This window comes from Helianthus annuus, chromosome 4 (genome assembly GCF_002127325.2).
Source record: "Helianthus annuus cultivar XRQ/B chromosome 4, HanXRQr2.0-SUNRISE, whole genome shotgun sequence".
NCBI classification, from domain to species: Eukaryota; Viridiplantae; Streptophyta; class Magnoliopsida; order Asterales; family Asteraceae; genus Helianthus; species Helianthus annuus.
Window position 1 is genome coordinate 45,834,926 of NC_035436.2, and position 20,822 is coordinate 45,855,747.

At 37.2% G+C, this 20,822-nt stretch overlaps 1 long non-coding RNA gene across 2 annotated transcripts; it reads left to right on the plus strand.

Moving 5' to 3' along the window:
• Positions 1–2,982: 2,982 nt before the first annotated feature.
• On the plus strand, positions 2,983–4,485 carry LOC110936253. 2 transcript variants are annotated; one of them, XR_004891485.1, is made up of 3 exons: positions 2,983–3,107; positions 3,634–3,716; positions 4,170–4,485. It is a non-coding gene; the product is annotated as an uncharacterized LOC110936253 (long non-coding RNA). The 2 variants fall into 2 exon arrangements; XR_002589871.2 differs by lacking the exon at positions 2,983–3,107 and having other exon boundaries at positions 3,582–3,716.
• Positions 4,486–20,822: the final 16,337 nt, after the last annotated feature.

Below are 20,822 nucleotides of genomic sequence, written 5' to 3' on the forward strand. Positions count from 1 at the left end.
TGATTAAACACTAAACATATGCTTTTAGTTTTATATTTTATTTTGGTTAATTATATAATAGCATTTGTTTGATTTGGTTATTTCCTTAATTGTGTGTATTTTGCTTGAGTGTTTGTATGTATTTTCGTGGGGACCACTTTAGGGTCTTGTGTTGCCAACTTGCAACTTATCCAATCAAGACATGTGTGTGCTTGTACAATAGAGTTTACATCTATTATCTATATTAAAACAAAACACTTTGGTGCCACTTGGCCTTATTTTAATCCTTTAATTGCCACCTGGCATTTGCTTAAACCATCTTTTTTTGGTTTAGGAGGGAAAAACTTTTCTCTTATCTCACACAACAACGCCTCCTTCTTCCTTCCATGGTACGATTCATAATTTTTATTCATCTTTCCTATGCCCATCATCTTCTACATCCATTGCTGTATCTATCTCTTCCATCACAACCTAGATCTCAGTCTAAAGCAACAAGCAAAAGGTATTTTTTTTCTTCTAATCTTTAAGCTTTCCATATTTTCTCTCAATCAATCTCACACAAAACCCTAAATCTTAGCCATATGGACATCAGCGATTCATCTCATATCGATGATGAATACTTTTCAATAGAGGATAGTAAATCACGTGCTCATCTGATTTTGAGGATGGCAATGTGATGAGGATGATGGCGACAAATTAGTTTCTAATTTCTCTCTTCAAACCCTAAATGGTTGAGCCGTTTTCCTCTGCAATATTCAAATCGACGATTTAGAGATCTATCTTTGATGACAATCAACAATCTCTTCATCTACTTTTTTCCTTTTGTCAGTTTCAATTCCACCGCAGACTCTTCTTATCATTCAAGAAAAAGGTACGCTCATAAATTTTCATGTTCGTTATTCGTTTTTCAAATCATAGGTACGATTTGTATTGACTGTGGTTTTTTTTATTTCAATTTTAATATCCTTTCAGATATAGGGTTTCAGTTAAATGAATACGTTTTCTTATTTCGATTGAAATTCCATATTTTCATGTTTCCACCGCAATTGTAGATTACTGGTGTTGTGATTCGATTTAGATATTTTCGTTTATGATGAGATTGTTGTTGTTTTGTTTTTAATCTGATTATTCGGGGTTTTTTTTCATCTATGTTTACTGGTGTGTTTATATTTGTTCTTATTAGGTTTATGTTGCTTATTGTTGCCAATGTACAAGTCAAGGTTAAACTATTTATATGAATAAGGTGTGTTTCTTTATGATTTGCGGTCTCTACTCCAATATTTGATTGAGAACTAGCAAAATGTAAAATTGATATGATGTTTATTTGTTTCAAAAATATATATACTTTGTGTGAGGTCTTCTAGGTTTTTGATGAAATGGTAAATGTGTTAGGACTTAGGAGTGAAGCCAATGTTAAATTTGTTTTTGTTTTCTGATGGCTATGTTAACCTCTGATTTGGGGTTCTTTTTATGTTATTTCCAAAAGTGTTGCAGGGTGTTTGGATGTGTATTATGTGACCTACATTTTGTATGAAAATCTTAATTCTTAAATATAATTACTCTTACTCCACATCATTCAGAAGTGATATTTAGGAATCAGTTTAATCAAAAAATATATAAAAAAGGCTATAAGAGTTCCTTCAAATTGATACATTTAATATGAATTTTATCTTATCTTTTTTAGTAAAAAAAAGAACTCGAATCACAATCATAGTTGCTAGAATGAAAGCGGTTCAATGCATGAATCCTGTCATTTATCTTATATCTTTGAATCTATATTCGTGAATTTGGAGTGACTACATCTTTACACGCCTTAAGTTTTGTGTTATGTAGGGATGAGCAAATGGTATCGGATACCTATTCGGAACCGGTACCGACTTGATTTTCGGTACCGGTTTGGCACCGACATTTTGCTTTTTTGGTACCAGTTTTACCTTCAAATACCAGTACCATACTGGGTATTTTCGGTAGCGATTGGCATCGAAAAACACTGAGACCTGCACAATAGCCACTTCTATTGTTTGTACAAACAAGGTTTGATCATAGTTTTTGAGCCCACTGTCACATGGGGTGTTGAACCTAACATATAGTAATATTACCTTTTTAATATTACATATTCTACAAATAAAGGTGGTATAGAGAGCTTTTGTATGAAAACCCTTTGCTGCTAATTCAATCTTTAACTGATTAAAAGACGTTCTTTGAATATAATGTTTGTATGGGCTTAAATAGAAATATAGAATACTAAGTTTACCTCAACTGTGATTCACCTTTTCCAATAAAGAAGTGTATAAAAGAAAGTAACAAATTGTACACAATCTAAAAGAAGAAGATGCACTTACTGACTTATTTATGCCCACATATACTGCATTAACGCAATGATCACCGATGACACTTCATTTGCGAATGTTGTGTTTTGGTATAGGGTGCAAAGTGTGCGAGCTGGGTTGCAAAGTGTGCGAGCTGGGGGAAAGTTGGGTAATGGGTCAAAACTGGTCGGGTCAGGTTTGGTTGACCCATAACTTTTATATATAACATGTAGTTTCTACTTTAATTACAAAATCGTGTTATTTCATGATATTTGCTTTTATCCAGGTTTTTGTTTTGATAATTATCCGAACATGACAATGATGCATATCTTGAAGCCTATGAAGGTCTTTGCCGGAACTATCCTTACATTGTTGAATAAGAAGAGGGAGTAAGGCACCTAATGAAAATCCTTGCAGCCACTAGAAAGTATTGGTATGAACTTTGTTATTAATTGAGTCTCATATTACAAATTCAAGATCACTGGTTGCCTCTGGATCCCATGGTGTAAGGATCCGTTAAATTTTGCAGACCCGCCTTATTATTTTCGGATATATGTGCCTTTGTCATAAAGAGACGACCAACAGACAACGACAACAACGATGCAGTGATAAACAAGACAATTGATGCCGTATTTTTTATAGCGCTGTGGTGCTTGAATCGGGTTGTGATTGGTAACGATTTACAATGGTCGTGCCTACGCAACTTATATCGGAGGTTAGTATGGTGAAATTTGCAGTTTTTAAATTTGAAGTCGCATCTTTTTCATTTACGCAACTAATGGAGTTGATCAACGTCTGCTATCTAATCTTCTCATACAGGTATGTTTGATTCTTTTGCGTATTTTTAACTGAAATTAGTGTCCATTTTGAATCTGTAATCCACTTAAAAAGTTGCCTCTTACGACCTCGGTCCCGACCGTTTTACGAAATTTAATTGTATAAACTCTACTAATCTGAAAGTCAGCTTGCCACTATTTTTGCTTTTGTAATTTTAATTTTGAACCTTTCATATTTGCTATTAGTTTAACAGATGTGATAAAATTTGTTCTATTTTTCAGTTAGCAATTCTAACGCAGAAAACTACATGAACCTGATTCTTGCAACACTATACATTAGTCCATCACTCCATCTTATGCTTATCTAGCAGGAACAACGTTGTTAACACTATAGTATTGACCAATAAAAAAGTTAAAATAATCCTATAAAATATCAACAAAATTAAAAGCCATATGGAATTATTCAATCGTGAGTGTTTTTTGCATGTTTATTGTTCAAGGTAGATGATGAGTAGACATATCTTTAAGTATTCTGGATCCCTTTACATGTTTATATTTAAAACTAACAGTGATGAGATAACCGGAGCGACGTGTTGAAGCTGGTTAGTTTCGTGTTGGTCATATTCATTTAAGTGTGGTCATTTCCTGCCAGGTATGAATTTTTTCACATTTGATTTTAGTTATTTATGACCACTTTTAAAACTTATCATAGAAACATCAAGAACAAAAACCACTTTCTTGTGCTAAATTTCTTTTTATAGTTTTTTTGCCATTCAAATCTATAAGAAATGGATTTTCAAAGCAAACAAAGTTTGATCAATAGGTCATCAGTCAATCAATTTTTCTAATACACCCAGTAAAAAAATCAATAAAAAAATTTTTGTTGTTAAAAATCCTTTTTTATTTAATAACCTTGAGAGATAAAGGTCATGTTTTGGGATGGCATTAATGAAGCAAGCTTATTTTCATCAGGTTTGCTCGCAACATGTTATGTTCAGCAATCATGTTCTACCTATTGTGTTTTAATATGTGACTTGTGCATTACCTCGAAGTAGCAATTGCGATTATTAGCATGAGAAAATTTGACTTTTAGTTGAATATGCAGTAAAGTATGTAGAGAAGAAGAGTTCGATGAAGACGTAGAAGGGAGGAACGAGAGTCGAGATAAGGAAGAGAATGTTGTGGTAGTAGAGTGGTCGGTTGGTGACGATGACGGTGAGTGGTAGCGGAGGAATTGAACCAGACGAGTTTGGGCGATGGTGAGTGGCAACCGATAACGATGGCAGTTTTGGAGTCTTGAATTGAAACGTTGAGCAGCGATTTAGGGATCGGTGTCGGCTACGTGCTCTGTTGTTTCTGCAGTTAGATTGTTTTGTTCTTTTTCCTAATCTTTAATGGTAGATTGGACCATGCTTAGTGAATGAAGATGACACAATACTTGGTAAGAGGTTTTGGAGTAATGCTATATTCTAAGTATTACAATTATATGCATTTCATGTATTTTCATTACATTAAGTGTTTCCGACTTCAAATGAATGGGCAAACACGCAAGAGACTTCAGACCATCTTTTGGCTGAATGCGAATTTGCGAAGGAAGTTTAGAGGCGAGTTTGCAGTTGGATAGAAGTTCCAGCCCCTGTCTCTTTTTATTCTACAAAAAACGTGTTGCAACATGCTTGCGGGGTTGACGGGTTGAAAAGATTAAAGTAGGTTATAAAAAGCGATCTTTATGAAGGCGATGTGTCGGATATGGCTCTGTCGGATTGAGAGGATATTATAGTTCATACATGGACTTCAATGCCGGTAGATATTATATGTTTGTGTTAAGCCACCCGCGAAACTCGCGGGATCTTAAACTAGTATACCTTAAACAAATAAGTCATTGACTTCTTTTTCGGTCCAAGTTGGCATTTGAGGCATCTATAAACCTTATCTAGTGTGTAATATGTATTCCAACAAATTTTATAAAAGAGATCACTCTTTTTATGAAAATGTATTTTACATATATATAGACACGTACACACACACATATATATATATATATATGTATGTATATATGTCTTTACATAAAAAAGACACCATGGGCGGATCCAGGGGTGTTTTGGGGGTTCCCAGGAACCCCCTCGGTTTGGAAATTTTTTAGTTGAAACCTTGTATGATTTAGAAAAAAATAGTGAGAATTAGTGAGAATCTACAAAAAGGAACCTGGTGAAAAGCATTCCTGGATCCGCCACTTAAGAGACGCATATTTCTAATATGTATTGGTTACTCCTCATCGGTATAAACGTATACGTATTAATGTAAAACACACAAATTTAGTGAGTTCTTTATGTTCATATGTACATGTTTAATTAGTGTAAGTTCTTAGTGTGTGACCCTATATGGATAATGTGCCATTAGCAATGTGGTTAATAAATTATATCTTGAGTCTAGGGTACGGAAAGACCTCGCATATACAAACTAAAAAAATAATTAAAGAAAATGTTGCAGACATATTATAACTAACGCGATATGCATAACGACATGTGAATGAACTAAAATTAGTCATTCTTCCAGGTACGCTAGACCTTTATAACCAAGTAACCATGTTAGAGTAATACGTCTATGGCCATGAGATACACGAATCCATTTTTATATACCTGATTTTTTGTGTAAATTACTTTAGTCACATAAATTCCGTGTTATATGTGACCGGATGTCGCATGTTAGCTTCCACTTGTACTTTCTTCGTGCTAAATGCATCTTCGTGCTAAACGCATGTCCTAGTTCATATTTGTTACGATCATGACGCTCCTTTTATTCTACGTGTCGATTATATTTATTAGTTTTTCAATTTCTTTGTTTTAACAATACAATTGGCTAATCAATTGAAAACAATCTAAAATAATTATTGGTAATCATGAGATATGGATTCATATACACCACACTAAATACACAATTAAGATACAATTATGCATAATTTTTTTTTTAAATTGTGTTAGTTAATAACCAAATAAACAATAAATGTAAAATAGTTAGTTATTTGTTCAATGAAGTGACTATACCAACTTAAATAAAGTGAAGATAATATATTTGAACAACTATTTTCATTGACGTTGTACACATTATCTGATGACAGAGAACAACCAACTATTTTCAGCCCGCCAAATCAACCCAATTCTCCTCCCCGTATAACTCGAGAAACTCTCTCTCTCTCTCTCTCTCTCTCTCTCTACATGCATATAACACACAAGCATGCATATTCGTAAATACATATTATACAACTAAAACACAAACACGAATGACCAACATTGGAAGGTGCTCTATGAAGCTCTAACCTCGGATCACCTTCTAACGGATTCTCATTAATCCACACTCTGAAATGCTAGATATGGTATTAGTCGGACAACAAACCCAAACCTTCAGGAAATGCAACAATGATTAACATTTTTTTCAAGTTTGTAACTAAAATGTCACTTACTATCAAGTTAAATTGATATATACACAGTTTTATCTTCCATCAGTTTTGATTTTATTGGTTCTAATCCGGTCGAACTATGTTTTAAACCAATACACAACATAAAAGCTCATCATGGACTATAGATATTGACTAAAAGCACGTGGACCATCATTTCATTTATCAACTATTCATATTTTTGTCAAATTTTCTATTAATAGAGGTATCTAATGTAATCGTTTTCTTGTAGTTTGACCTTTAAAAGATAGAAAAATAAACAAATAAATACAAAAGTTTTATATTGTGATCCTCAATTGAAACTTTCTCGTTCTTTACCCATATTTTACATAGAATTTTAAAGAATCAGAATAGCATTAACAAACCAGATTAAACAAACGTGATCATAATAACATTAGACGATATAAATCACAACTTTGTATAGAAAGATACAACAAAGTGAAGATGTAAATATTTTATTATACAATATTGATTATAAAACATGTTTTAAACAAGACGCGCAAATATGAAATCACCACTGTACAAGTGTTACACGTACCGTTGACACTATATGTTATCCACACCAATGAGTGTTTTGCTGCTGCTACTGTCCTCTTACCACCAGTATCAAAAAAACCCCACCTCATTTACCCGACTAAATTCGATCTTCAATCCTCATGGTTTCTTCTATTTAAATAAACATTTTATGTTATGCAAGCAACTACTCAAAACGCCAAGAAACATAAATACTTCATAATTTTACGCCTTTTGGTCCTCCTAACATGCTCATTGTTTCACTCTTTGTATGTATATTCATTAACACTTGAAGATGATGTTATGTTAACACCATTTGAAGTGCTTGCGATCCTCTTTTCCGCTTTAGAGGTCTCTTCAGCCGAAGGTTTGCACTCTTTGTTGTTTCTTGGAGACGCTACTGATAAAAATCACAAGAAGCACACATAAGACCAAATTTAGAGAACAATTTTATTAGAGTTTGCAACTTCGACCCAATTACTTGTTAATGGTTCCATGTGGGGTTTTTAAGCTCAAATGGGTCACATAATAGAAAATTAGCAAAAACCGGAACGGGTCAAATAAAAGAAAAATTAGCTAAAAGGAGAACGGGTCAAGTAAAAGAAAATAACTAAAAAGGGAACGGGTCAAATGGGCTAATTTTTTTGTAATCATAACTAACTCGTGAACCATTTATAATTTTTCCATAAGTAATGACACAAAAGTGTTTGCAAATAAACCACAACCAACATGTTTTGACCTCTGCTAAAGATGAGCCGATTCAACCTGATGTTGGATCAGTTCTGTTTAAATGTAATGGAAAACATGAATAATACCTGTTACAGCAGACAGGCCAGCAGAGAATCCAGTCAGAGATGCAGCCATTGAGTTCGACATGATTGTCAGGATGATCTGGTTCCTCCTTAGGGTGTAAGTTAATGATGGTGATGAAACCGAAATAGGGAGGTTTCGGTTATGGGGAGAGAGTCACGAAAATAATGATGTTATGAGGGTTTGATTGTGTAATGTGTGTAACCCTTTAACTCTCTAATAAGCCCCTTATTTATACACCCAAGAGGAAACCCAATTAGTTAATAAGGGTAATATGGTCCATCAACAATTACCAACTAATTATTAATAGGTTATTAATATATTTTGATCTAATATAATATAAATGATTATATAGGCTACAAGATTAAATATTATATTTATATATTTAATCTCACATTCTCCCACTTAGCCAAGTAATCATTTATCATGAGTATTAGGTAAGCCTGGCCAGGAGTTAACACTCATTTTAGCTTTAAACCAAGAACTATAGCAGAGAAATACAGCCGTTGAATCATCATTCGACTCAGGACTCCCATTAATCATACTATAGCCTCAATTTAAAACCTAATAGTTACGATCAAAATATGTATAAGCCCTTTAGCGTCTGATTTGTATTTATATTTGTCTATATGTCATTACACCGGCAAAACATATGTTAGAGACATACAAAATCAAACTGAGGAAATTTTATTAATTAAAACATAAGCTAGTACAATATGCCATTAAATAAGGTCTTTAGTAAGTCCCATATTCGATACATGTTCTTCGAAAACTTTAGGTGGGAGACCTTTAGTCATCGGATCCGCTAGCATATCTTTAGTACTAATATACTCAATACAAAGATTATTTTCCTCAACTCGTTCACGTACGAACAAGTATTTTGTATCGAGATATAAACCAGCTCCAGTCGAACTGTTACTGTTCGAGAAACTAACGGCAGCTGAGTTATCACAGTAAAGCTTCAATGGTCTAGAAATGGAATTAACGATTTTGAGTCCAGTGATCAGATTTCTAAGCAACATTCCATGACAGGTTGCGTTGTAAACAGCAATGTATTCTGCCATCATTGTGGAAGTTGTAGTCAACTGTTGTTTATGACTCTTCCATGAGATAGGTCCGCCTGCTAACATAAAGATGTAGCCCGAAGTGGATTTCTTGTCATCTTTGCACTTGGCAAAGTCAGAATCAGAATAACCTACCACTTCTAAGTGATCACTTCTTCTATAAGTCAGTTTATAGTCTTTCGTCCCTTGCAGATATCTGAGGACCTTCTTAGCTGCTTTCCAGTGATCTAGGCCAGGATTAGTCTGATAACGGCCTAGCATTCCAGCAATATAAGCGATATCTGGGCGAGTACAGACTTGAGCATACATCAGGCTCCCGACTACTAACGCGTAAGGTATCTGGCTCATTTGCTCCTTTTCAACCTCTGTTGTCGGACACTGGAATGAATCGAAAACATCTCCCTTAACTACTGGAGCGACGGAGGGTTGCACTGTTGCATGTTGTAACGTGTAAGGACACGATCTATGTAAGTCTTTTGAGACAATCCTAAGATCCCTTTGTGTCTATCTCGGTGAATTTCGATGCCAATGACGTAAGAAGCATCTCCGAGATCCTTCATGTCGAAGTTATGCGAGAGTAACCGCTTCGACTCATGCAACATGTCTAAACTATTACTTGCCAATAGAATATCATCTACGTAAAGGACAAGTATAGTAAAATTACTCCCACTCATCTTGAGGTAGGTGCATTGATCCACTTGATTCTTCATAAAACCTTGCCTCTTCATGACTTCATCAAACTTGAGGTACCATTGACGTGATGCTTGTTTTAACCCATAAATGGATTTCTTCAACTTACAGACTAGATGCTCCTGACCTTCAGGTTTAAAGCCTTCAGGTTGTTTCATGTAAACATCTTCGTCTAAGTCTCCGTTAAGGAAAGCAGTTTTGACGTCCATCTGATGTAGCTCTAAATCAAAATGAGCTACTAGGGCCATAACGATCCTTAATGAATCTTTACGAGAGACAGGTGAAAACGTCTCTTGATAATCAATTCCCTCTTTCTGAGTGTAGCCCTTTGCAACCAATCTCGCTTTATAGCGTTCAACGTTCCCATTCGGATCCAGTTTTGTTTTGAACACCCACTTACAACCTACAGGTTTGACACCGTTGGGTAATTCTACCAAATCCCAAACGTCATTTTTCTTCATGGATTCAAGCTCATCAATCATTGCTTTGTTCCATTCAGAAGACTGATCACTGTTAATGGCTTCATTATAAGAGATAGGATCATTGAGCTTTCCAGCATCCATTTCAGTCAGGTAGGTAACGTAATCATCCCAATTAGTAGGCCGTTTCTGCCTAGATGACCTCCTGAGCTGATTTGCGGGTTCAGCGTTGTCTTGGTTTTGAGCGTTTGATGTGCCTTCGTTATGAGGTATGATGGGTTCTGGTTGTGGAGATGGAGTTTGTGCAGTGGCTTCAGGTGCAGTTGCATGGGGTACAAGAGGAGTAAACGGAGTAATGGTAAGCGACGAGTCTCTCCCCCCCGCGTCTTGTACTTCTTGCAATTCTTCGTAAGGGTTGGTACTGCTCCCACTGACCTTGAAATCCTCCAGGAACGCAGCACGCTTGGTTTCAACAATATGAGTGACATGGGAAGGACAATAGAAACGATAACCCTTTGAATGATCAGGATACCCGATAAAGAAGCAGGTAACTGTTTTAGGGTCAAGTTTCCTTAGGAAAGGATTATATAATTTTGCTTCAGCAATGCAGCCCCATACTTTCATATATTTAAGACTCGGTTTCCTTCCTGTCCAAAGTTCATAAGGAGTTTTAGGGACAGACTTAGAAGGAACTCTATTGAGTATATGAACAGCTGCTTTTAACGCTTCAGTCCAGAGGAATAATGGTAAATTAGTGTTGGCTAACATACTGCGCACCATGTTCATAAGGGTACGATTTCTTCGTTCAGCGACACCGTTCTGCTGAGGTGTACCAGGCATGGTGTATTGGTTCACAATCCCCTGGCCCTTACAAAACTCATAAAATGGACCAGGAGCTTGACCCACATCAGTATGTCTTCCATAATATTCACCGCCTCTGTCTGATCTCACAACTTTAATTTGACGATCTAATTGCTTTTCAACTTCAGCTTTATAATCTTTAAAAAGTTGTAAGAGATTCAGACTTTTCCTTTATAAGATACAAGTACATGTAACGAGAATAATCATCAATGAAAGTGATAAATGAAGTATGTCCTGTGATGCCAGCGATTTGATAGGGACCACTAATGTCAGTGTGAATGAGTTCTAATAAATTAGAGCTCCTAGTGGCACCTTTCTTATTCGCTGATGTCATTTTGCCTTTAAGACATTTGACACATGTTCCAAAATCAGTGAAATCGAGAGGAGGTAAGACTTCATCCTTTACGAGACGATTTAATCGTTCTCTTGAGATGTGGCCTAAACGTTGATGCCACAACATAGATGAAGTCTCTAAGTCTCGAATTTGTTTCTTTTCCATCTTTGTGAGTGATTCATTTATATTATATGACAACAAAGATTTGGAAAAATTATCATCTAGTTCTAATCTATAGAGACCACCATCCAGAATGCCAGTACCATAAACAACGGAATCATAGAGAATAGAGAGTTTGCGATGACCATGAGAAACGACAAAACCGTCCATGTCTAACTTTGGTCCTGATACAAGGTTCCGAGTTACCTCAGGAACATATAAGGTATCATAAAGTTTAATACATAAACCAGTTTTCAAAAATAATTGTAATGTTCCTATGGCCTTCACTTCTAATTCCCGATCATCCCCAACTTTAAGTGTTCTTTGGTTTCTTCCCAGCTTCCGGATTGTAAGGAATCCCTGAAGTGAATTGGTAACATGAACCATAGAACCAGAATCAAACCACCAAGAATTAGCAGGAACATTTAAATTAAAGGACTCAAGTATCATGAAAAAATCGTTACCTTTCTTAGCCAGCCACTCCTTGAAGTCAGGGCATTCCTTTTGCTTATGTCCTGTCTTTTTACAGAACTTGCAATAGGGTTTGCCTAAGGAGTTCTTAGAGCTGGAAGGTGTACTTGTATTAGGATTTGGATTTGGCTTTTGAACCTTAGAAGCATCCTTTCTTTGATAAGAGTTCTTCCTCTTCTTTGAGCTGGAGGTGGTGAAGTTAGCAACATCAGTAGTGCGATCCATCTTCATACGCTCTTCCTCCTGCACGCACATAGCGATCAACTCACTCATCGTCCATTTGTCCTTCTGAGTGTTGTAATTGATCTTGAATGCTTCATAGGACGAAGGAAGCGAAGTGATGATGAAGTGAACAAGAAAACCATCACTGATTTCCATCTCAAGGCCCTTCAACTTATTGGCCATGTCATGCATCATCATGATGTGTTCGCGAATGCCGCTCCTCCCATCATATTTAGTTGTCACCAGCTTGAGGATAAGAGTGCTTGCGTGTGCCTTTGATGTTCCCTTGAATTGATTCTCCACAGAAGCCAAATAGGTTTTAGCATCTTCAGAATCAGGAATGGCCCCTCTGATTGAGTTATGAATGGACTGCTTCATGAACATGAGAGACATGCGGTTACACCTAGTCCATTTATCATGGACTATCTGCTCAGCAGCAGTACTTGTAGCGGTAAGGTCCGCTGGCTTATTCTCTCTTAAAGCATAATCAAAGTCTAGCAATCCTAGAGTAAGCATGAGGGCATCCTTCCATTCAGCAAAGTTATCACCAGTCAAAGGTGGAATCCCGCAATTGGGTGCTGATAGTGGAAATAAGATGAGCAAGTTATGATACAAAAGAAGAAGTCCTAATGTGATCTAATGGGCTTGTTATACTAAGGCAGGCATAAATAATGACCATTTTAATTATGAAGCTGTGATAATGTCTATTACTAACATCAAAAAATAATAGACTTAGTTAAAATTCTACTTAAACGAAGACAAATCAGCTTTGGCCAGAAGTGTAATCATTTAAGTATGTGTGCAAAGTAATCGTGACAAATCAGCTTTGGCCAGAAATGAGACAATCACTCTAGTTATGCACTTGTCAAGCATGCTAAACATAAATGAATTAAATCAGCTTTAGCCAGAATTAAGACATTTCACGTTTGTAATGCATACTTAACATAGCTTTAATAATACTTGAACAATAAATAGATGTATTAAATCAGCTTTGGCCAGAATTAATACATCAGAAGCTCATTCAAGTAAAGCTATTTTGGTTTTGCAAAAAATTATCTGATTCTGATAAATTAATTGAGTGTTAACAAAACCAAGTATTTAATAGCAAACCACCTGTTAGCGCGGATCGAGTATTTTTTAATAGCAAACCAAGTATTTTTTAGTTCACATTTAAACAGCCTAAGTTTTGAGATCTCGAGTGAGGTCTCGAGTCATGGTCTCGAGTCATGGTTTCGACTGAGTTTTGAGATCTCGAATTAGTTATGAGGTCTCGAGTCGCAACCTTAGTCTCGAGTTGTAGCGTTATTATCTCGAGTAGCAACCTTAGTCTCGAGTAGCAACCTTGGTCTCGAGTAGCAACTTCATGGTCTCGAGTAGCAACCTCATGGTCTCGAGTAGTGACCTCATGGTCTCGAGTAGCAACCTCATGGTCTCGAGTAGCAACCTCATGGTCTCGAGTAGCAACCTCATGGTCTCGAGTTATGACCTTATTAACAGCTGTTTTGTGATGATAACTGAAAACTCGAAATTTTAGGGAATGTGGGATAATGTTTCCTGTTTTAATGCTGATCTAAACTTATCAAAAGATTTTGAAAATAATAACTGATTATCTTTTAACAGTTTCCGAAATTTTTAGTAGATAAAATTCAGATCAAAAACAGTAAAACACCCACTAATCCGAATTATATTCCAAATCTTAGGGAATTTTCGAGTTTTCTTAGAACATTATGATGAACCCTAAAAAATTTAAAACATAATTCTGGGATCCGAAACCTGAATTTTAAGATTTTAGTTAACAGATTTCGGATACTAAGTTACCCATTACGATTTCGAGTCAATTTTGTCAATCATACTTTTCCGAAACAGTGATTTCGTCTCATTAGAACTCGAAATCAGCCGTGATTTTAATGACTTCAAAAACTTCCGTTTTCCAGATTTTTGATCCCAGAATAATGGATACGAAAACAGAACTGGTTTATCAACATATGCTCTGATACCACATGTTGGATCAGTTCTGTTTAAATGTAATGGAAAACATGAATAATACCTGTTACAGCAGACAGGCCAGCAGAGAATCCAGTCAGAGATGCAGCCATTGAGTTCGACATGATTGTCAGGATGATCTGGTTCCTCCTTAGGGTGTAAGTTAATGATGGTGATGAAACCGAAATAGGGAGGTTTCGGTTATGGGGAGAGAGTCACGAAAATAATGATGTTATGAGGGTTTGATTGTGTAATGTGTGTAACCCTTTAACTCTCTAATAAGCCCCTTATTTATACACCCAAGAGGAAACCCAATTAGTTAATAAGGGTAATATGGTCCATCAACAATTACCAACTAATTATTAATAGGTTATTAATATATTTTGATCTAATATAATATAAATGATTATATAGGCTACAAGATTAAATATTATATTTATATATTTAATCTCACACCTGAGCCCATTTAACCTGTTACCCGATTCAACGCATTACAGGCACCATGAGAGGGTATAAGCCAACTCACCACAAGTTCATTGGTTGAAACCGTTTTTGGCCCCAAATTAATGGAGACTTTAACATCAATATCGGCACTGCAGTCCCCAGAGGGTGGTCTGTTTTCGTCTTCGGCTGCAAGTGATATGCGCAATGCAGGACACATTGCAGCGTATGCCCAAGATAAACAATAGAGTTAACTGCCATTTTCGTCCCTGTGGTTTGGTCACTTTGGCCATTTCAGTCCATTTTTCAAAAATGCGCCATTTTCCTCCCCGACGTTCTGGAAAGGTGCCATTTCAGTCCAAAAATCATAACCCAGTTAACTCGGTTTGTAAATAAGGACTGATTGTGTAAATTTGTAACATAAAGGACCATTTAAGTAAAATGTATAAATATTAATATAATTATAAAATATATAATATAAAAACACCACCACCACTAGCCCTGCCACCACCACCACTCCGCTGCCACCACCACCACCACCGCCACCACCGCCACCACCACCACCGCCACCACAGCCACCACCGCCACCACAGCCACTGCCACCACTCTCTCTCTCTATGCTCTGCAATCACCACCACCGTCACCTTTACCTCTCTACTCCGGTGACTGGAGTAAATCCGGCCATCTTTCCGACACCCCACACCCCCACGAACCAAACTAACCACACACCCCTCCACATCTCACAGATCAGACGAGAGAGGGAGAAAGTCGGAGAGAGAGAGAGAGAGACAACGACGAGAGAGAGAGAGAGAGAAGGAGGCGGGAGAGAGAACCGGCGACGGTGGGGGTGCCGTTTTTCCAGTGAGTTGCAGGCGGCGGCAATGGTGATGAAGGTCTAATGATGAAGATCGCGATGATGATCGATGATGATGATAACAGATGATGACGATGATGACGTTGATGGTGGTGGCAGTGGCTGTGGTGGCGGTGGTGGCAGTGGCTGTGGTGGCGGTGGTGGTGGCAGTAGTGGCAGTAGTGGCAGTGGCTGTGGTGGCGGTGGTGGTGGCAGCGGAGTGGTGGTGGTGGCAGGGCTAGTGGTGGTGGTGTTTTTATATTATATATTTTATAATTATATTAATATTTATACATTTTACTTAAATGGTCCTTTATGTTACAAATTTACACAATCAGTCCTTATTTACAAACCGAGTTAACTGGGTTATGATTTTTGGACTGAAATGGCACCTTTCCAGAACGTCGGGGAGGAAAATGGCGCATTTTTGAAAAATGGACTGAAATGGCCAAAGTGACCAAACTATAGGGACGAAAATGGCAGTTAACTCTAAACAATATCTTGGCTCAAAATATGTTGCTACCTTAAAATACAGAAGGTTTTAACCGAATTAGATATACGAGAATACCGTTCCCTTATAATAGATTAGTAGCATACGAGAGATGGAAATGAATACAATCAAAACTCGTCTAGATAAATGTTACAAAAGAAGAATGGTGGACACCTTGGGCCGTTTAACACAGTTCCTTAAGTTCCTTTAACATACATTTTGTTTCTTAATGATTTTGTCAAAGTGCAACAGTCGGAGCAGTAGTTAATTTATTCAGTGTTTTCAAAACTGGAATCGCCTAACTAGCCAGATCGGTTGGACCAGGAACAGGGCATTGAACCGATCCGGTTAGGCCTCTTTGACCGTTCTTCATCAAAACTGATCGGGCTAGTGGACCAGGTGAACCAGACTGGGTGGTCAGACCATATTTCCATTTTGTTAGTATTTTTAATTAATACTTTCCCTTCAAAATCTCATTTTTGTATTCATTAGTACTCAACACTTCATATTTTATTTATTTAAAGTCTTTATATTTTATTAAAAATACATATCCAAACAAAAACATAAAGTAGTTTCATATTTTGTTGTGATAGATATATGTGTATAGTTTTAAATTTTCTATTATTTATGATGTCGTCACATTCCTAAATCCGGTCAGACTAGATAGGCAGTCTAACCAGTGAACCGCTAAAACGACCGGTTCGTTGTGCGGTCCTAAAACATTGGTTAACACAAACAAAAAAATTCAATCCGACAAATTCACCACCGTTTACATCAAAATCCGCAAAAATCATGATTATAACACACACTCGTAATAATACGAGATCTGTAAACATCAAATTTCAAATAAAATTGTACACGATAAACTCGAATACTCAAATTCAATCAGAATAGATAATTAAATCCGCAAACATCTAACAAATATCATGATCTATAAACATCAAATTTCGTTAAAATTTTAGACGATGAAAGTATCTCAGCAGTAGAATTCAAAGAAAAGAATAGCAGCAACGACAGATACATTCAGTTAGTTTAAGATGATATGAATATACCTGTACGGTAGAACAACAAAATCGGAAATGAATATTTCCCGCGCAATCGAGTGTGGTTCACCTTTATTTAAGTGTGTGTTTTGGTTTTTGGTTTTGGAGAGTGTAGGGATGAGCATATGCCACCGAATACCGATCCCATACCGATCCCGTACCGATCCCGTACCGATCCCGATCCCGATCGGTATCCCGATCGGTATCCACTTTTTGGCGTTTTCGGTATCGGTACGGTACGGTATCGGTATTATACCGATACCGACCCTCAAAATACGGTATAATACCGATACCGTACCGTACCGATACCTAACCGACATGTTTCGGTATCGGTATCGGTACCTAGTTTGGGGGAAATTCGGGATCGGTATTAGGCGGTATCGGTATCGGTTCGGTATCGGATACCGATATGCTCATCCCTAGGAGAGTGAAGAAAGCTGGCGTCGTATGGGGATATTTATAGGAAGAATTAACCAGGGTTTAATTTTGGAAACCATAGGTAGGGAGCTAAACCGGAGTGGTTTTTGATCGCCTGATACGTACGTGGTGTCACTTCATTGGTTGAGTTACGTAGTGCAGGAAGCAGGGCTCGATGGACCAAAACGTTAGACTATGGGGTATAAAGAGGCTTGGGTTGAGAGTAGATATGCGACAGATGTGAGAATGTGAGATCTACCAGTTCATACCAAAAAATGTGGGGTGTGGTAGCGGTGTGGGCAGGCGGCCTGCATGGGTTATCATATGGTTTTTTTTAGAGTTGACAATTATATAAAATAACACAACTTATATTAATTTAAAAAAAATTACATAAAGGACGATCCTGAAAAATTAAAAAGCAAACTACTTAATAAATCCTAAAAAATAAAAAACCCTACTTATTAAATCGTAAACAATCGATGTTACTAGTGCTATTTCCTTCTTTTCGATCCAATGCGCCATTTTCGGTTTTTTTTTTTTTTTTGTGTGGGTTTGGTTGAAAATATGTAGGGTAAATTACACTTTTCGTCCTTTATGTTTGTATCGGATTGCAACAGATACCCTTTAACTTCAATAATTACAGTCACAGTCCTTTATTTGAAAAACTCATTACACCCTAGGTCCTTTAGCACTAACCAAGTTAAAACATTAAGTTAAATCTAGTAATAAGAGGGTATTATGGTCATTTCATGCTTTTATTTAAACGTTTTTTAATAAATAAAACCAAAAAACATAGTGCATCTCTCTCTCAAATAAAACCAGTCCTAAGTCCACCATCGCCACTACCTGTGGTATGACCACCACCACCATCAGGGCACCACCACCGCCACTCTCTCTCTAAGTTCATAACACCACCATCGCCACACTCTCTCTCTCCCTTTCTCTCTAAACTCATAATACCACAACCGGATCTACAAACACCACCACTCCCGCCGCATGTCCTCATTAAACCCTAGCCCCCAAACTGTTGGAAAAGATATACATGTACAGATCTTGTGGATTTCTTCAAACCCTAGACCCAAATCTGGTGGATTTTCATTCCGAAGAGAGAGAGAGAGAAGTGATTTCAGATCTGATGGTAGATCAGAGAGTTGTGAGGACAAATCTGATGGTTCGGCTGCCGGCGGTGGTGGTGGATCCAGTGATGTTAGAACTTGATTCGGTGGTTGTGGTGGTGGTAGTTTAAGAGGTTTTTTTGGTGTTGAATTTGTTTGAAATCTGAAGTTGAGGACGATGAGTGGTAGTGCCAGTTTTGTATCCGCATAATGTATTGGCTGCATTTCGTTTTGAGTTTCATGATAGGTTTAGCCTTTGAATTTGTACAACAAAATTTAAAAATAAAGAATTAAGAAAATGGGGTTGGATTCAACGGTTGTGGTGGTGGGGGTGGTTGGAGAGGGAGAGAAAGATGGAGAGGAGAGACAGTTGAGAGAAAGAACTAAGGGTTAAGTGTGTGTATATTAAAAAGAATTGAAATGACTATAATACCCTCATGTTACTAGATTTAACTCAAAATTTTAACATGGTTAGTGCTAAAGGACCTAGGGTGTAACGAGTTTTTCAAATAAAGGGTTGTGATTGTAATTATTGAAGTTAAAGGGCATCCATTGCAATCCGATACAAACATAAAGGACGAAAAATGTAATTTACCCAAATATGTAATTTGTGTTGGGTATTGATTGAAGAAGAATAGGAAAATATGTAATTTGGGTTGGGTATTATAGGTAAAAGTATGTAATTTTTTTTAAAAAAAATTGATTTACCATACCATAACCGCCACCCCAACGGCTGCCCCCAAACGGCTACATCGACCCAACCAATCAAAATCAGCGATGTCACACCACACTCCCCCCCTCCCACACGCCAGTGAGACAATACCATGACCAACGCTAGCCTGATATGTTCTACAAAGCTAATCCAAACACTTTTTAAAAACTTATTTTAAAAAAAAATAATAAGTTAATAAACACTTTTTAAAAAAAAAAAACACTTTTCGAGTTAGACAACTGACGAGGTATGGTACTGGATCCGGCCCAAGCGGTCGGACTTTCCTGCTATTTATCACTTTTATGTTAAATATTATTATTATTATTACGTACTAACCCGCGAAGCCCAGCGCATTGTAGTTTACATACTACACTAGGCTGTGGGCTTGTAGAGACAACCCCTAACTGGGTCTGTCCCATTGAGGATAGGGTTTCCCATATCTCCTATATAAGGAGGTCTCCACCTCCTTATTAGGGCATGCAACATAGGGCAAACACTTTTGTAGCTGGAAATAGGGGATTCTTACCCTACCGGCCGTCTCTGCATCCCCGTTTTTCTCTCTTCTTATTTGCAGGTCTAGGATTCGGGCGAAGAAGACGAGGTGTGGCCATATCACCGTAGAAGAACCGACCCGCTCGGGTTCACTCTTTTACATTGGCGCCATCCGTAGGACCAGGCACGAACCACATCTAGCTATTCTCTCCTACCAATTTTCTAGATCTAGGCTTTTTTCATCAGTTACGAGAGGTGTAAATCTGTAGCCGTACAAGATTTTCTCAAACAATAATTCTGTGATTCATGGTTGGTGGGGTTCTATACCTCCTTTAACAAAGCTAACCACCATTCATACACCTACTCAGGTAAGTAAGTGGTTTACCTCCTTTTCTTTTGATACAAGTTTTTGTCTCATCGAGATATGACAAAGTCATGTAAAACAATTTTAATGGCTAGTAAAATTTTGTGAAGAGGATAACAACTTGCAAGATTCTCTTACGCCACTGATGAAATCCTAAATACTCTTCTAAATTAATTATATTGTTAGCCCAAGGGGTGATTAAGGACTGTGAATTTGCATATGTTGAGAAAGCAAACTTGTTCTGTCATGAGTCCTTTTTCAAAAAAAAATACCTTCAGCCGGTCAAACAAACAAATAAGTTTGTCATATATCTAGTGAAGATATTAAATCTTGAGATAAGTTTCCCATTTATATATGGTGTAAGTTTTCGATTTTTGTGATAACAAGGATATATATATTAACTTATGTCATGAATAAACATTTACCAAAGATCTCAATGTCCGCCTCCCGCGCATGACAACATGCTCCGCCACCTGCGCGATAACGGTTTCCAAGTTTTGCAGTTTCTTTGTCGTTGTCAAAATCTTCGTTTCTATGCTTGACATAAGACATACAGATGTCTAGAAACTTACTCACTTGGAGAGATCTATAGGCTTATTTTCTGGCGGATAAAGGCTTATAACTTTATACTGATATACCATACAGTTAACAAGCCTGCAACCCTAAGACATGTCACACTTCAAGGACTTCACCCGCTGGTCCTTTTTCCACGAAAATGAGCAATAGTTGTCGTTTTACAATCTCTTTTCCTTACGATCACCCTTAGATAGGTGTGGTTACGAAAGCCACCACGCACGACGGATACTCTCTCCGTTGGTGGCGCTCACACCGGACAAGTTTCGCGGCACACG